Source organism: Antechinus flavipes, chromosome 6 (assembly GCF_016432865.1).
Source record: "Antechinus flavipes isolate AdamAnt ecotype Samford, QLD, Australia chromosome 6, AdamAnt_v2, whole genome shotgun sequence".
NCBI classification, from domain to species: Eukaryota; Metazoa; Chordata; class Mammalia; order Dasyuromorphia; family Dasyuridae; genus Antechinus; species Antechinus flavipes.
In genome coordinates this window covers 254,632,073-254,648,240 of record NC_067403.1, presented here as the reverse complement: position 1 = coordinate 254,648,240, position 16,168 = coordinate 254,632,073, and positions in this window count along the sequence as shown.

Here is a 16,168-nt window from a genome sequence, read left to right as displayed (position 1 = left end):
TCGACGTTCACCTAGTGTTCCAAATTTTGTTCCAAATTTTTCTCCCTCCCTTCCCTCCACCCTCCTCCCTTAGACAGCAAGTAATTTAATACGTGTTAAACGTGTAATTTTTCTAAACATATTTCCACATTTATCATACCGTAGAAGAAAAATAAGAACAAAAAGGAAAAAAATGAAAAAGAAAAAAAAGCAAACAGACAACAACAAAAAGTTGTGACTCACATTCAGTGCCCATAATCCTCTCTCTGGATGCACATGGCTCTCTCCATCACAAGTCTATTGGAACTGGCCTGAATCCCCTCATTGTTGAGAAGAGCAGAGTCCATCAGAATTGATCATCATATAGTCTTGCTGTTGCCGGGTACGATGATTTCCTGGTTCTGCTCGCTTCCCTCAGCATCAGTTCCTGTCAGTCTCTCCAGGTCTTTCTGAAATCATCCTGCTGGTCGTTTCTTACAGAACAATAATACTCCATAACATTCATACACCATGACTTATTTAGCCATTCCCCAGCTGATGGGCATCCACTCAGTTTCCAGTTTCGGCCACTACAAAAAAAGGCAGCAGAGACACTGTTGGCTCAAAGGCACAGTTTGATAGCCTTTTGGCTACAGTTCCAGATTGTTCTATGGAATGGTTGAATCAGTTCACAACTCCACCAACAATGTATTTGTATCCCAAGAAAAAAAGCTTCTTGAAGGCAGGATGGGGTTCACTTTTTTCTTCTTTGTGTCTAGTTCCAGAACAATGTATGGATGTAGTTGGCCTTAATAAATGCCCATTGATTGAGTATAGCCAGCTACTTTTCTAATGCCCCAAATATAGACTGTAGTGTCCCTTACTTTCTATGAGGGTTTCTCTGTCTCTTAGGTTTTCTGCTTTCTTTTCTGAGTTCAGGTCAGAGACCAAAGTTCAGGATCCCAAATGTTCCCTATGTGAGGAGCCTTCCTGAAGAAGCACGTGGGAGGGGGAGGCATTGGCTCGCAGCCTGAGAGGAGAGATGCTGAGACCAGAGTTCGCACTTTGGCAGTTACCTCATAGATACCCTGATTTTAAGCATTTAAGCACTACTTTTTTTTTTTTTCTTTTTTTTTTTTCTGCTGAGGCAATAGGGATTAATGACTTGCCCAGGGTCACACAGCCAGGAAGTGTTAAATGTCTGAGACCATATTTGAACTCAGATCCTCCTGACTTCAAGGCTGATGCTCTATCCACTGCGCCACCTCATCGCCTCAGCACGACCCTTTCTAAAGAAAAATTTGAGGGGGAGATGGGGTCTCCCTATCTCTCCTAGACTAAAAGTGCAGCACCTACTTACAGGTCTGGCCCAGTGATGACGGACACAAAAGTTTTGACCTGCCCTATCCATGACCATTTGCCCGTCCCCTTCAGGGCCCTACCACATTAGCGGCACACTTAATGCAGACCCTCTTTTGGTCAAAACTGAGTGTGAGAGATCCTTCAGCCTCAGCCTCCCTAGTAACAGAGACATCAGGTGGGAACCCCTAGACCTGGCTCGAGAGCTTTGTGAACTTGAATTTTAAAAAAAATTGATATTTTGATAAATATTTCAATGTATTTTCCTTTGAAATTATTTTATTTTATACATTAAAAAACATTACTCTGAGAAGTAATTGCCCAGGGGGTCTACGATACCCCAAAGGGTGAGGATCCTTGATCTAGGGGAACCCGACCCTCTGCTTTTACCTTACCCGCTGCTCCCCGCTGCGAGAGGGGGCAACATGTCTATTTCTCTGTCTTCTCCTTCTCTCCCTACCCAAGATCCTTTTCTCTCTCAGCTTAAGAAGCCTTCAAGGAAAACCGAAGGGCAGGTTTGGGGATTCCCGGGCAGGGTCTCTGGGCTGAGCTATAGCAGTTACTCCCACGGTGCTGGGGAAGGTCGATAGGGACACACCCTGGAAACCTTGGCTGGACATCCCACTTGGGCCAGCCGCTGATCCCTCTCTACTTTCCCGTTTGGGGAACTTGTCTCACTGGGTGTCATGCTTTAGGGCCAAAGCCACTTCCTGGATTCAGAAGGGAGATTAAAGGGCTCCTAATATAACTCATGAACACGACCCTGGCACGGAACGCCATGGCCGCCTCCCAGCCTCCCCGGCTTCTTTCAAGCCCAGCTAAAATTCAGTGATTTCCCCTAATACTTGTACCTTCTCTCAGAAATCACTTCTAATTGTGTTGAACAGTCATTTGCACCGTGTTGCTCTCTTTACACTGTAAAGTTCTGGAGAGCGGGGACCATTTGGGCCTTTCTTTGGATCTGCAGCACCCAGCAGAGCGCCTGGCACATAGTAGGCACTTTATAAATGTTTGTTCGCTTGACTTGACGCCCCACTCCCCACCCACGGTCACCCAGATTCTAATTTCTAATTGGGGATGGGGGTGGGGGACAGCCGGTCCCCTGAGATAGCCCTTCTAGCTGGATTGAAAGCCCTAATGTGGGACAGCTCCAGCTATTTTGGGAAGTGTCTCCTCACTTCCAGGCTGACTCGGCTGTTCCCGTTTCCCCTCTCCCCATTGTTTCTGGCTCCAAGCTCCTGGTCCAAGCAGAGCAAGGTTGACCTCTGATACCTGTGAGAATCCTTTAAATCTTTGAGGACTGTCAAGTTCCTGCCCCTGGAACTGCTAGATCATAGAAGGGCAGACGTGGAAAGGACCTAAGAGAGCAGGAAGCTCCAGCACTCTTTGTGTCTGCTCTACTGGCCCCCCCTGCACCTAATCTAGTGGGCCCCCAGTTACCCCCCCATTGCTTGATCTAGCTACCCCCCCTGTACTTGATCTAGTGGCCCCTCTGCACCTGATCTAGTAGATCTCCCGTGCCTGATCTAGTGGCCCCTCTGCACCTGATCTAGTAGATCTCCCGTGCCTGATCTAGTGGGCCCTCTGCACCTGATCTAGTAGATCTCCCGTGCCTGATCTAGTGGGCCCTCTGCACCTGATCTAGTAGATCTCCTGTGCCTGATCTAGTGGCCCCTTTGTACCTGATCTAGTAGATCTCCCGTGCCTGATCTAGTGGGCCCTCTGCACCTGATCTAGCAGGCCCCCCATGCCTGATCTAATGGCCCCTCTATGCCTGATCTAGTAGATCTCCCGTGCCTGATCTAGTGCCCCCCTTCTGATCTAGCGGCCCCCCCGCTCCTGAGCCGCCTTCCATTCTCCCCATTCTCTCCGATTGCCAAATAGCTGAGGCTCTGCAGAAGAGAGGTGAGGTGGGAGGATGCTGTCAGGAAACTAGAACAATTGTTCTATATTAATGAGTCACTTTAGCAATCCCATCTGTCCCCATAGCACCCAAGAGCACATGGAGCCTGCAGAGAGCTGGCTGCCTCTGCTCTTAGGACTGAAATCCAGGGCACCTGGATTTGAATCCCTTGCCTCCGCGAAGCTTCCCCGCTGTCTTTCCCCCCCCACCCCCGTCTTTCTCCCCCCCCGCCTCTTCCCCCCCACTCCCCTCCCCCCCAGTGATCTCTTAGAAATCTGAGAGGGGCTGCTTGAGCGCCAGGCTGGTGAGACCCCTGCCCCCTTTCTCAGGAGGATGCTTTCAAATGAAATACACAGGCTTACAAAGGAAACCACTTCTACAATAGTGTAGCCATCAAAATGAAACAGATTCATGGATCCCCGGGGGCAGCGAGGTGGTGCAGTGGTTAGAGCACCAGCCCTGAAGTCAGGAAGACCTGAGTTCAAATTTAATCTCAGACACTTAACACTTCCTGGCTGTGTGACCCTGGGCAAGTCACTTAACCCCAATATGCTTCCGCAAAAAAGAAAAACAAAACAAAAACAAATAAAAATGTACTCCAAAAGTCTCTGCCCTGGAGCACTTTATGGTATTTGGCACTTACAACACAGAATCCTAACATCACTGGGTTGGGCGGGACCAAGGCCATCCGGTCCAGGCACGATTGACCTTGAGTTTCCTCTGGAGGATCACCCAGCCTCCCCTTACATCGTCCTAGAAGGGAGAGCTGTCTGCCCCCAGACATGGTCCCCTGCAAGGCAGCCTCCATCACCCTCCAACCCGGCTCCCCGCGGGGCAGCCTCCACTACTCCAGAAGCTGCTGTTCAGAAGCTTTCCCCCACACCAAACCTAAATGTGCCTCTCTACCCATTGCTCCGGATTCTGTTCTCTGGGGCCAAACTGAGGAAAATCAGATTCCTATTCTGCATGACAGACCTTCAGATATGGCAGAAAGCTCTCAGGCCTCCCTCTCTCCCTCCCTCCCCCACCTTCTCCTCTCCAAGCCCCAGGCCCTTCAACCCATCTGGACATTCAAGCTCTTCCCTGCCTCACTCCCATCAATCCAAGCAGTTTGAATCATTTTTTAAAAGTATTTCAAGTATTGAAGTAATCAAGTATTGAAATCATTTATTTCATATTCATTTTGAAAAGCGGACTTTCTCCCTTTCCTTTATTATAATTTATAATAATATTTTCTTTTATAATAAGCCATCGCTTAGAAAAAAGAAGAAAAGCAGTTTGACAAAACCAGCCAAAACATGAACAAAGTCAGGAAGTCTACACAATATTCCTCACCCATAGTCCTCCACTTCTGCAAAGAGACGGGTGGGGCATTTTCTCTGTCCTTCCCCAAAAAGATTTCTCAATAAGCCGGGCTGGGGACACAGAGATGCTCCACTCTTGGCACTGGAAGGAAAAGTATAGATGAAAATAAATTCACCATAATTTGAGATGGGGGACTATGGCAGGGGCCGCCATACAGTGGGGGGGGGGGGAGGAGAAAGGGGTTCTTGTAGGAGATAGCAATGAAACTAAGCCTTCCAGTGTGAGTTGGGGATTCCCTGAGAGGGAGAACAATCCTACCATGAAGGACTGTGGGAAGTAGGAGGTGGCTAAGCTTTTCCCACGTTCACGAGGGGTAGCTCACTGCTACAGCCTCTGGTCTGGCATTGGGAGGGACTTGGACCGGAATTCTGCTGCAATATGGCTCTGGACAAGGCCCTGACCTCCCCCAAACTCTTCCCCTTATTTGTAAAGTGAGGCCATTGACATCTAAAGTTTTTGAGCTAATTTTGTGGTTCACTTGTTTCAGTCATGGCTGACTCTTTGTGACCTCACTAGGGTTTTCTTGGCAAAGATACAAGAATGATAGTTTCCTTCTCCGGCTCACTTGACAGAAGGGGAAACTGAAGCAAAGAGAGTGAGGTTTCTTGCCTAGCGTGACCCAGCTCCGAAGTGTCCGAAGATACATTTGAATCCGGGTCTTTCAACTCCAGGGGCCGGCACTCTATGCGCCACAGCGCCACCTAGCAGCCCTTATTTGCACTTCTAAGCCTATATAAATAGCAGTTGTTTGTCCTTCCTCCTGGCAGAGGACCACAAGATTAGGAAGGTGATGTCATGGTATGCAGGTGAATCGGACTGGAGGGAGGGAGGGCTGGGCAAAGTCAGCAGCCTCGCTTTCTCCTCCAGAGCCGTCTGGCTCCGGTGGCTGGATGTGGATCAGGAAGACTGGAGGACGGGACCTTTTTAAGCTAAGATCTTTAATAGGCTCAGTTTGATTGAGGCAATACCCAGTCAGCAAGGGAGGAAAGGTAAAAAATGAGGCAGAGAATGGCTTTTTTCCCTTAATTATAAACAAATAAACAAATAAATGAAATCAGAACCGAGGGGGAGACTTAGGATTTCTGCAATTACTGCTACATTCATTCTGAGGCAATCAGGGCTAAATAAAATAATAATAATAATAATAATAATAAGCTCAAGTGGGCCTGAGACGTTTTGTTGATCCATCAATGAGAGCCAGAGTGATTTGGGTTTGATTTGGGTCCTTAAGAAATCTAGTCCATGACCCCCAAGATACCGAGGACGGAAGGAAAATAGCAATGTGCTCTATATCTAGCTAGGTGTAGCTAGGTGGCACAGTACATAGGGCCTGGAGCTTGTCCGGAGTCAGGAAGATGTTCTTCCCAAACTGGGATTGAATTGGACGCTCCTGAATGGCCACAAGTACTAGGCCCAGTACCGGGTTTGGGGGACCCATGTCCAAAAATGGAAGGATCCCTACCTCAGAGACTTTCTATTCTGCTTGAGAAGATTATAATACATAAACCTAAGGAGAAAACACAAGGCATTGTGGGAAGCAGGGATGGGAGGAGAGCACTAACTATTGAGGAGCAGGGAGGGTTTCACAGAATTCCTACTCAGGGAATCTCTTTTCTACTGAGATTATAATTCATAAACCTAAGGAGAAAACGCAAGGCATTATGGGAGGCAGGGACTGGGAGGAGAGCACTAACTATTGGGGAACAGGGAGGGTTTCACAGAATTCCTACTCAGGGAGTTTCTATTCTACTGAGATTATAATACATAAACCTAAGGAGAAAACGCAAGGCATTGTGGGAAGCAGGGACTGGGAGAGAGCACTAACTATTGGGGAGCAGGGAAGTTTCACAGGGTACATGGTCCCAGAGTTGGGGGGCAATAATGACGAAGTGTATGCATCTTGATTTTCTCCCAACGATCTTGGGAAGTAAATCATACAAATAGCTCCCACATTTCTGCTGAAAAAAAAAATAGAATTCAGAAAACTCAAGAAATCTGACTGAGGTCCCAGAGCTCACAGATATCAGAGCAGGGAGTTGAACAGGGGCCCCCAGGCCTTTCCTGCGCCATGTTGCCTCTTCTAGACACCCAATGAGATGAGGCCCGCGAGAGATGCCGGGGCCAGGATGGGGAGGGAAAGGTCCAGACTGCTGTGGAGAATCCTAAAAGTGCTAATTAATAACCAGCCATTGTCGTCTCCTGTTTGGATGGTAGATAATCGATTCATCGAACACTTATTTAGTGCCTACTGTGTGCCCTGGCTGTTGGACACTGACTCAGCTGCGATCCACTCCTCGTCCATCCCTTAACCTCCATCAGCCTCAATGGCCTCATTTGTAAATAGGGATCATCTCCCTGCTTCCTCCTTCCTCTGGTGGAGTGAGGTTTAAATGAGCTAATGGAGGGTTTGGAAGCCTTAAAGTGGTCCACAGATGACAGCTGTTATTATTTTGAGTGCTGTCAGGTGGCAGAGGGGTTAAATTTCATCTGTTTGGCCCCAGAGGACAGAACCCGGAACGTGGGGGGGTGGGGGAGGGAGGGGCGTAGCCAGGAGGCAGACGTGGGCTCCCTTCCGGTTCCTAACAATGAGCTGTCCCCAGCCTGCCCGGGAGTGGTGGGCTTCCCGGGCTTGGAGGTGATCCAGCGGCTGTTCCAGGCCCGGGCTGAATGAGGCCGGCCTCCCCCGGCTGAGACTCCAGAGTCTGCGGCTGCTACCTTGTATCTCTCTGTATCCTCGCTGCTCGCTACATTGTAGCGCCAGCAGCTACTTTTTCATTCATTGTATCCAGGGCCTTGCAACCTCCACTTCCTCAGCTGGGCCGCCTGGCCAGGAAGGAGCAGATCCGAGTCCCGGAGCCGGCCCTGACGGGAACTGCAGCTGATTGGACGGCGGAGGAGGGGAGGGGAAAAGAGGCAAGGCGGCTCTCGCTTTGGTACCTTAGGACCCTTGTCTCCTCCCCCCTGGACAGCCGCCCTAAACTTATTGTCGCCCCCAGGCCCTGGGGCCGAGTGATAATCTGCTGCTTAAAGCGTGACTTTCACAGATAAGATACTGCCCGTCAGTTAGGGAGGGAGGGAGGCAGTGCCAGGTCTGAGTTCAAATCTCCTTCTTCCGCTGCCATGAGCTGGTCGGGCTGGGTGACCTCCCAGGAGCAATAGCAGTTTTAAGCCGGGCTGCGCTGCCCTGGGACCTCTGGGACCGAAGGAGTCTCACTGAGGGCAAACAAAGCTATTTCCTTACTGATCCCATAATCCCTCACCCATGTCCGCCCTCTGTCTGGCCATCTCTGGGAGGATCTCTTTCAGACTAAGAGGAAAAGACTCCTCTGTTCTCCTGCTCCCCAGGGACGGAGGTTGCGGCAGTCGGCGCCTGTGCTGTTTTCAGCCGTCTCTTTAGCTTAGATTTCTTTTTCAGGGAGCCCTGGGCCAGGCGATCCACACCTCAAGCCTTGGGCCTCGGGCCTGCAGCAGCTCCTCCTGATATTCTTCAAAGCTGGCTCAAACCACTGGTGTGTCCTATCCCCTGGTCCCCTGGATCCCATTCACGGGCTGACTTTTCCCATTAGAATAGAAGCTCCCAGAGGCCAGGAACCCTTCTTGTGGCTTACATTCCCACACTTAGCGCAGGGCCGGGGACACAGGGAGCCCTTGATAAACGAGTTCCTCTATTTCCCCATCTGGCTTCCATCCATCTTCCTCTCTTCCTTCTTTTCCCTTCTTATTTGCCCGCAGTCTCCCTCTCTTAACTTCTCTCTTCCTGTCTGCTCTGATCAGCTCAGATCACTTGGAATAGAAGCCTTTCCCAGACTCCCCCGCTCGTAGCTTCTGCTGCTCGTCCTTGGGGGGAGGTGACCCCGCTGAGCCCCCGCCCCGATATTTAACCTTCTCATGGCTACCAGGTTGGATCCCGAGGGAGAGCCGGAGAGAGGCCTCCCTCCTTTAAATGACCTCCCTCGATGACTCGGAACTCTGGCTGGCCCCGTTCCACAAAGCTTGGCAGGCTCCGGCTCCCGCCATCACACTCTCCCCATCCTGGGAATGCTGACCTCCTGGCTGCCATTGGACAGAGCCCATCCCCCACCCCTCTGCCTACCGCCTCGGTCCCCTCCCCTCCCCCAGGTTTGCTTCCAAACTCTGGCTCTGGGCACTTTCCCAGCGCTCTCCAGAGTTAATAAACTCGCTTTCGATGGAAACCTTTTCCTTTCTGACTCCCTCCATCTTGAGAGGTAGCTCCCTCCTTCAGACGCAGCTTCCCTCAAATTTCTCTCTCTCTTTTTAAATTTAAATAAAGTTTTTTTTTATTTTGAAAACATCCGCAGGATAATTTTTCACCCCTGACCCTTGCAGAGCCTCGTTTCTGATTTTCTCCTCCCCTACAGGGCAAGCAATCCAATGTATATTATCCATATGAAAATATACGTTAAATGCAATATGTAGAAACGCGTGTATACAATTGCCTTCTGCACCAGAGAAAGCGGATCCAAAAAAGAAAGGAACCGTCCTTCAGGGTTCTCCAGCTCGGGGCTGGAGGTGGGAGAAGCACAATAGCCCTCCCCCCTCCTTTTCCCCCCCCCCCCACCTTTAGAGCTAGCCCATCCAAACTTCTGGGCTTTTTTCTGGGCCCCAGGATGGCTGCCTTGGGTGGAGGGACCCTGGGCCTTCTCCAGCCTCGCTCTGACTGCACACAAGGGAGCTGGCAAATCCTCCCTCCGTGCCCAGCCCCCCCCCCCCCGGGGCTCGGAGCTGCTGCTGGGAGCCCCCGGGACTGCAGACTGAAGTCAAGGTGGCGCACTTGGAGAAACAGGAGCCTTCAGACACTTTCAATCCCTTCTTCCAAGGGAGCCCAGAATGATCCTTTTATGGTGGAAGTTTTTGCCAAAGTCTGCTGATAAACTCTGGGAGTGTCTATGGCTTCCTAAACACTCTGCTTAATATTCAGAGTCTTTCGTCATCGCTGCCCCCTTCCAGTCCTCTTATATCTTACCCCTCTCCAACACACTCTTGGATATGGTGCCGCTGGCCTGCAGGGTATTCTGGGAAAAAAGGTCCATCTCTCAGCTGGGGCTATTTTCTCCCTCTTCCTCTTTGCCTCCTTATTAACCTCCCTGCTTCCTTGAAGTTCCAATAAAACATCATCTTGTAGAGGAAGCCTTCTCCCCTAAACTCCAGCCCCCTCCCCAGGCCTTGATCCCAGCCCCCTCCCCAGCCCTTGATTCCAGTGCTTCTACTTCTCCTTTCTGATCTTGCTTAACATCTGTTTGCATAGGGCCCCCCCCACTAGATTGCAAGCTCTCTGAGGGCAGAAACTGTCTTTTACCTCCTTTCGTAGCCCCGGAGCTTAGTGGAGCACCTGGTCCCTAGTAAGTGCTTACCCACGATTTGTTGCCTGATTGTCTTTTGTGCCTCAGACATTTCTATTGTACAGAGGAAATAAACAGCTGTTCTGTATCTGCTCAACATGAATGGAATAGCTCTCTGCTGTCATTGGGGAAAGAGTCTAGGTTTGAATCAAGCCTCCTCTTTCTTTAAATGATTTTCTCTGGGCTCCTAGGGGGACAAAACAGAGTCACAGAAAGACAGAGAGGAAAAAGTCGGAGTGAACTCTTGAGAGTCTGGCAGCCCAAGATGGAGGCCCAAAGTTGGGGTTCCAGAGTAGCCCTGGGCCCAGTGGCAGCTTGATTCCCCTATATCTTTCTTTCTTTCTTTCTTTCTTTCTTTCTTTCTTTCTTTCTTTCTTTCTTTCTTTCTTTCTTTCTTTCTTTCTTTTTCTTCTTTCTTTCTTTCCTTCCTTCCTTCCTTCCTTCCTTCCTTCTTCCTTCTTTCTTTCTTCTTTCTTTCTTTCTTTCTTTCTTTCTTTCTTTCTTTCTTTTTCTTTCTTTCTTTCTTTCTTTCTTTCTTTCTTCTTTCTTTCTTTCTTTCTTTCTTCCTTCCTTCCTTCCTTCCTTCCTTCCTTCCTTCCTTCCTTCCTTCCTTCCTTCCTTCCGCCCTTCCTTCCGCCCTTCCTTCCGCCCTTCCTTCCTTCCTTCCTTCTGCCCTTCCTGCAGAAGGGTGACCCGGGGGGCTTGAATACCAAGACCACCGGAGCCCCAGCTCTCAAAGGCCCGATCTCGCCGCCGAGGTTTCAAGGACGGCCCAGGCACAAACTCCATCTGCTTTCCAAGGACCAGCCAAGCCGAGGATCTGGGGCACATCCCTACCTTGTCTGGTCCCTAGGCAATGGATTCTCTGGCCATGGCAACCAGGGAAACAAAGAAAATGGGGAGGATCCCAGAGCGATCTGATAAATGAATTACATTCAATAAGGCCCAGATCAGGGAGAAAGGGTGACCTCAGCACTTGGTTCCAGCCTTCCTGGCTCCCCACTTCATGCTCTGTCAAAATTTCTTCCACAGCCATTAAGTTGATCGATGCATTAATTAACTAGAATTTGATTTTTTGTTTTGTTTTGCTTTGTTTTTGAGGCAATTGGGATAAAATAAATCACATAATCAGGGTCAGCCAGCTGAGAAGTATTAAGTGTCTGAGGTCACATCTGGACGCAGATTCTCCTGACTCCAGGACCACAGCGCTCCGTCCACAGGGCTATCGAGCTGCCCTTCAGAATCCCATCGTAGAATATAAACCGGCAACAAGCAGCCGTTTCGCAGCTTTCCTTTGTCTCCCCCTGGGAAGCATCAAGCTCATGGGCAAAGGCACTTGACTGGGGACCCCAAGGCTCAGGAGAAAGGCACCTGGTGGGGACCCCGAGGCTCAGGAGAAAGGCACCCAGCTGGGGGCCCTGAGGCTCAGGGGGAACCCCAAGGCTCAGGAGGAAGGCACCTGGTGGGGACCCCGAGGCTCAGGAGGAAGGCACTCAGCTGGGGGCCCTGAGGCTCAGGAGGAAGGCACCCGGCTGGGGGCCCCGAGGCTCAAGGGGAACCCCAAGGCTCGGGAGGAAGGCACCTGACTGGGGACCTCAAGTCTCAGGGGGGACCCCAAGGCTCACAAGGAAGGCGCCCGGCCGGGGACCCCAAGGCTCCATCTTGGGCAATCTTCTCCCTCTCCACGGCTTTCCTTGCCGATGTCAAGAGCTACCGCGGATTCACTTCTCCTCTCTGTGCAGAAACACTCAGATCTCCCGTCCTCTAATCTCTCTGCTGACCTGCCCCGATATGACCTCCATCTGTAACTGCCCATTAGGCAGCTGAGTGCGAGGCTGTGCAGTCACCTTCACCTCACCATTTCCAGACTAACCTCCTGGGCTTTGTCTAGGGCTCCCCTCCTCCCTTCCCCGGAACTATCCAGGGCCAGCTTCTTGCACTGTGGTTCTCAGTCCCATGTGGGGGCTTCTAACTGAATGTGGCTGTTGCAAAAGCTATGATTTATTATCGGCAAATCTTTGATCCGCGCGCCTGTTTTACGTGTATTTGTACGTATTTATTTATATGTCTTTTTATCGTGGAAAAATGTCTCTGGTGAAAGGGGCTGAGAGCAGGACAAGTTTAAGAAGCCCTGATCCGGGGCATCAACATCCTACTAAGCTGTCGCCTCCTATTCCCCCCCCCAGTCAATCAGTTATCAATCAATCCTGCCATTCCCCCCTTTATCCCATCCCTCATGGATTCCCCCTTCTCTTTTCTGGCCCAGCCCCCTCATCGAATTCCTGCCAGGCTTCGTCCCTTTCGGAATCTCTCACTCCAACCCATTCTCCATTCAGTCCCTAGAAGGACTTTCGGAAAATGCAGGTCTGATCATGTGACAACCCCTTCCCCCACCCCTGTCCTGCAGAAGTAAATACAAAGTGCTCTGTCTGGCATTCAGAGCCCTTCAGAACCCATTTCCCTCCTACCTTTCCAGGCTTGTTAATTCCTTACTCTCCTCCTTCTATCCCACTGGCCTCCCCACTGCTCCATAAACAAGACCGCCATCTCTCAGACCCCAACCTTTATTATTATTTATTATTATTATTATTTACCTGGACATAGGCAGTTCCCTCGGTCCAGAATGCTCTCCCTCCTCCACTCCACGTCCTGAGCTCCCCTTCTACCTTCTCTCATCATTCCCTCTTTATTTGCTGCTTCTCCGTCTGCTTTGTAGCTATGTGCTGTTTCCACCATGAGCCCGGAAGTTCTTTGGGACAGTCCCTGTCTTTTGCCACTTGTATTCCCAGAGCCTGCATGCAGTAGGTGCCTAATAAATGTATATTGAATTGAATTGAGACCCCCACCCCACCCCTTCTCCAAGAAGCCCTTCGCAGAGCTCCATCTCGATTTCTTCTCTCCGGTTACCCCCAGGTCACCCTGTATACAGCTGGATGTAATTACTGGCACGGAGAGCTCTGGCCATTCCCATCTCTTATCATTCCTATCTCCATCTTCATTCAAAGCGGCGGGCCGCGCGCGGGAGAGGGCCACCAGGGGGCGCCAGGCCCATGGCAGAGACCGCTAGGGTCAAGCAGAGCGGAACCTGGGAGGGTGGGCAGGCTCGGGATCCCCTTCCTCTTCTCGGCCTCCTCTTCCTCCTCCCTGAGAGCCGGACGGGCTGGGGTTCAGGGGCCAGTGCTCCCCCTCCTCCCCTGGAGTCCGCCTTGTTTGCTCCCGGCCCTTTCACCCCGGCTTCCTTCTGCCTCCGGAGTCAGATTTCCTGGACACGGGAACCTGGTCTCTAGTTTCTGACTCTCGGCCTCCTCCTCCTCCTCCTCCCTGAGGTGCCGGGCCGGTCCTGGCCCCCGTGCGGAGAGCCGAGTCCCCAGCGCCGGGGAAGGAGGAAGGAGCAGTGGGCAGGCCGGGAGGAGCCCCGAGCTGGGGGGGGCGGCCAAGGGCCCTGCCAGCCCAAGGAAGGTTCTGGGAGTTCAGGCACCTGGGACTTCGGGGGATTTTCTCTCTCTAGCGCTTGGGAGAGGGATCTGGGGGGGGGGGCGTTCTCCTGGGGGGGGGGGCGCTTCCGGAATTCCCAGGCTAGGGCCTCTTGGCTCCTGGGAAGATGCTCCTGGGGGGCGGGGGTCTGGGCGGACTGGCTCCCTTCCAAGCCCACCACTCACAAAGGCTCCAGGCCTTCTGGGGCCTCCCCTCCCCCAGGGCTCTGGCCTTTGCTCCCGGCCCATCTTCCCCCTCTAACCCCCACATGGCTCCAAGCCCGGCTTTCCAAACCCAATCCCTTGTCCCCTAGTAGGACACCCCTCCCCCTCTCCCCGCCCAGCCACACGACTCCCTGGAAATCTTGCCTCCTCTGGACCACCTCCCATCCCCCCTCTATCCTTCAGCTCACACCCTACCCCCCTCCCTGACTCCCCTCTGCATCAATTACCCTAAATGTCCTTCTGTCTGCGCTCCCCTCCCCCAGCTCCCAGCAGGCAGTCCTCTCTGCCTCCCTCCCTCTCTCAAAGCCCTCGGCCTCCCAAATGGTCCCACCCCTCGCAGACCCCTCGGTTATCCATCTCCTCCGTCACCCCCCCATTCTCCACCTAATCATTTTGCGTTTCCCCCTTCCCTCCCTCTCCATTCTTCCAGCCCTCCTGGGGGCCCCTCCTGAGCCTCCCCCCAGCTGACCACACTGCTATTGAGGCCGGCTCTCCTTTAGTTCTCAGGAGTGAATGCTTCCCCACCTTCCCAGCCCCCCTCCCGCCTCCCTGCCATTCTTCTACCTTGGGAGAGCTGCTGCTCTGGAATGGGAAGGGGCTGGAGCTCCCGTCCACACTCGGGCAGCTCAGAGCTTGGTGGCCCCGGCCAAATGGTCTCCGCCCTAGGAGCCTCAGTTTCCCCTTCTGTAAAACAGGCCTGCCCCGAGCCTCATCCGGCTCTTGTGAAGAAAAAACTTGGCAAAGTTTTCATAGAAATTTCAGTTGACAAAAAGGATCTGGGGGCATTCCATCCAGTGGCACAGTGTGGCACACAGTGGGCGCCTAATAAGTGCTGGAGGGCTGGCATTTAGAGAGAGGTCAGGTTGGGGCAGGGGCTTTGGAAGGCCCTTTCTCACAGGGCAGGGGCTAGCCTGAGGAAAGCCCCAGCGGCCCTTACGGCTCCCCCAGAGATCTTTGTGCTTGGGGGGCCTGGAAGCAGACAACCTGCTCTGGCTTTTCCAGCTCTGTCCCTCTTTCCTATGTTTCCAATCTGGAGGGGGGAGGGTGTGGGGAGGCCCTGGCTGCTGGAGGAGAGGGGGTGATGGCGGAGGAGCCGGGAAGAGGGGTGGGACGGGGCTCACTCGCCCTCATCTCGCCGGGACCTTCCCCATCCCCAGTGGGGTGGTTGGTAGGTGAGGAGGGGGTGCTGTCCCTTTAAGAGCCTCAGGGCTGCAGGGAGCAGATGGCCTGTGCCTGGGGCCCCTTGTCCTTTGTGTGGCTCCGCACAAAGGAGGGGGCCAGCTGGGGGGGGGCTGCAGCAGGTGGGAAGGGGTGGAGTCTGCCTGCTTTCCTCCTCCTCCTCCCCCTGCGGCCCCCCCAGATTCGCAGAGTCCCTCCAGGACACCTCAGGGTGCTGCAGGGCCCCAAGTCTCAGGGGGAGCCTCTCCCGGGGGCGACCCAGCGCCACCCAGGCCCAGGGGACCAGAGAGAGAGCCAAGGTGTCTCGGGCTGCCGGGGAGGACAAAGGGAACGGGAAGGGGTGGGGATGATGGAGCCGAGGAGGAGGCAGGATCATCCGGTGGTCTGGGGGAGGGGGAGGGGAAGTGGCCTCCAGCCTGACCTGAGCTGGGGGGCGGGGAGGGAGGTGGGCTGTGGCTGCCCCTGGGGTGGCCAGTCCTAGAAAGCTCTGGAAGGGAGGGCCTGGCTCAGACCCCAGCTTCCTAGTCAGTGGTCCCCCCCCCCCCGCACACACATGTAGGCACGTGCACAAGCACACGCATGCAGGGACACACGGACACAGGGACACACGGACCCCGCCAAGAGCATCCAAGTCCCCCAACCTGGGGAGAGAGGAGAGGTGGGGGCGGGGCAGAGCCAGTTGTTCTTTTTCCTGGAGGAAGAAGCAGCTGCACTTTGCTCCGAGCCCTCCAGCTGCCCCCTCCCGTCCCCCTCGTCCATCTTTTCCTCCCTCCCCCCCTCTCCTTCCTTCTTCCTAGATTCCCTGTCTGGTCCCCTGCACTCCGAGTCCTCTCTGGGCCTTTAAAAGACCCAGAACAGACCAGCCGTTCTCGGACTCCATCCCGCGCCCACGTGGTGGGAGCGGATGTGGGGTGGCTGTGAGGCTGCCCGCTGGCCGCCTCTGCTCCTGAGGGCCTGGGAGGGCCCCTCATCCCGGTCCCATCCCCTCCGCCGCTCCGGGCGTCTCGCAGGGCCCACGCCCGGCCTCACTCTCACCGGCCCCGCTCCCTGCGCTCCGGGGACTGTCGGGGGGGGGGGGGGCAGGGTCCCCCGGCTCCTGGGGTGGGGCCACCCTGGGAAATCCAGAGACCACAAACCCAGGCCTCGGGCCCCAGGGTGGGGCAGGGGCAGCCGGGGAGGCCGGGGGCCAGCACTTCTAAATTTAGGAGGCTGATTATAGAGTGGCCAGGGCGAAGAGGAGCAGTCAGCAGCAGCCAAGTCTTGGGGGGGGGTCTGAATATAGGTGTGTGTGTCCATCAGTCCTGGGGGGCCGGGGCTGAAAAAGGCTGATTTCCCAGCGAGCTCCT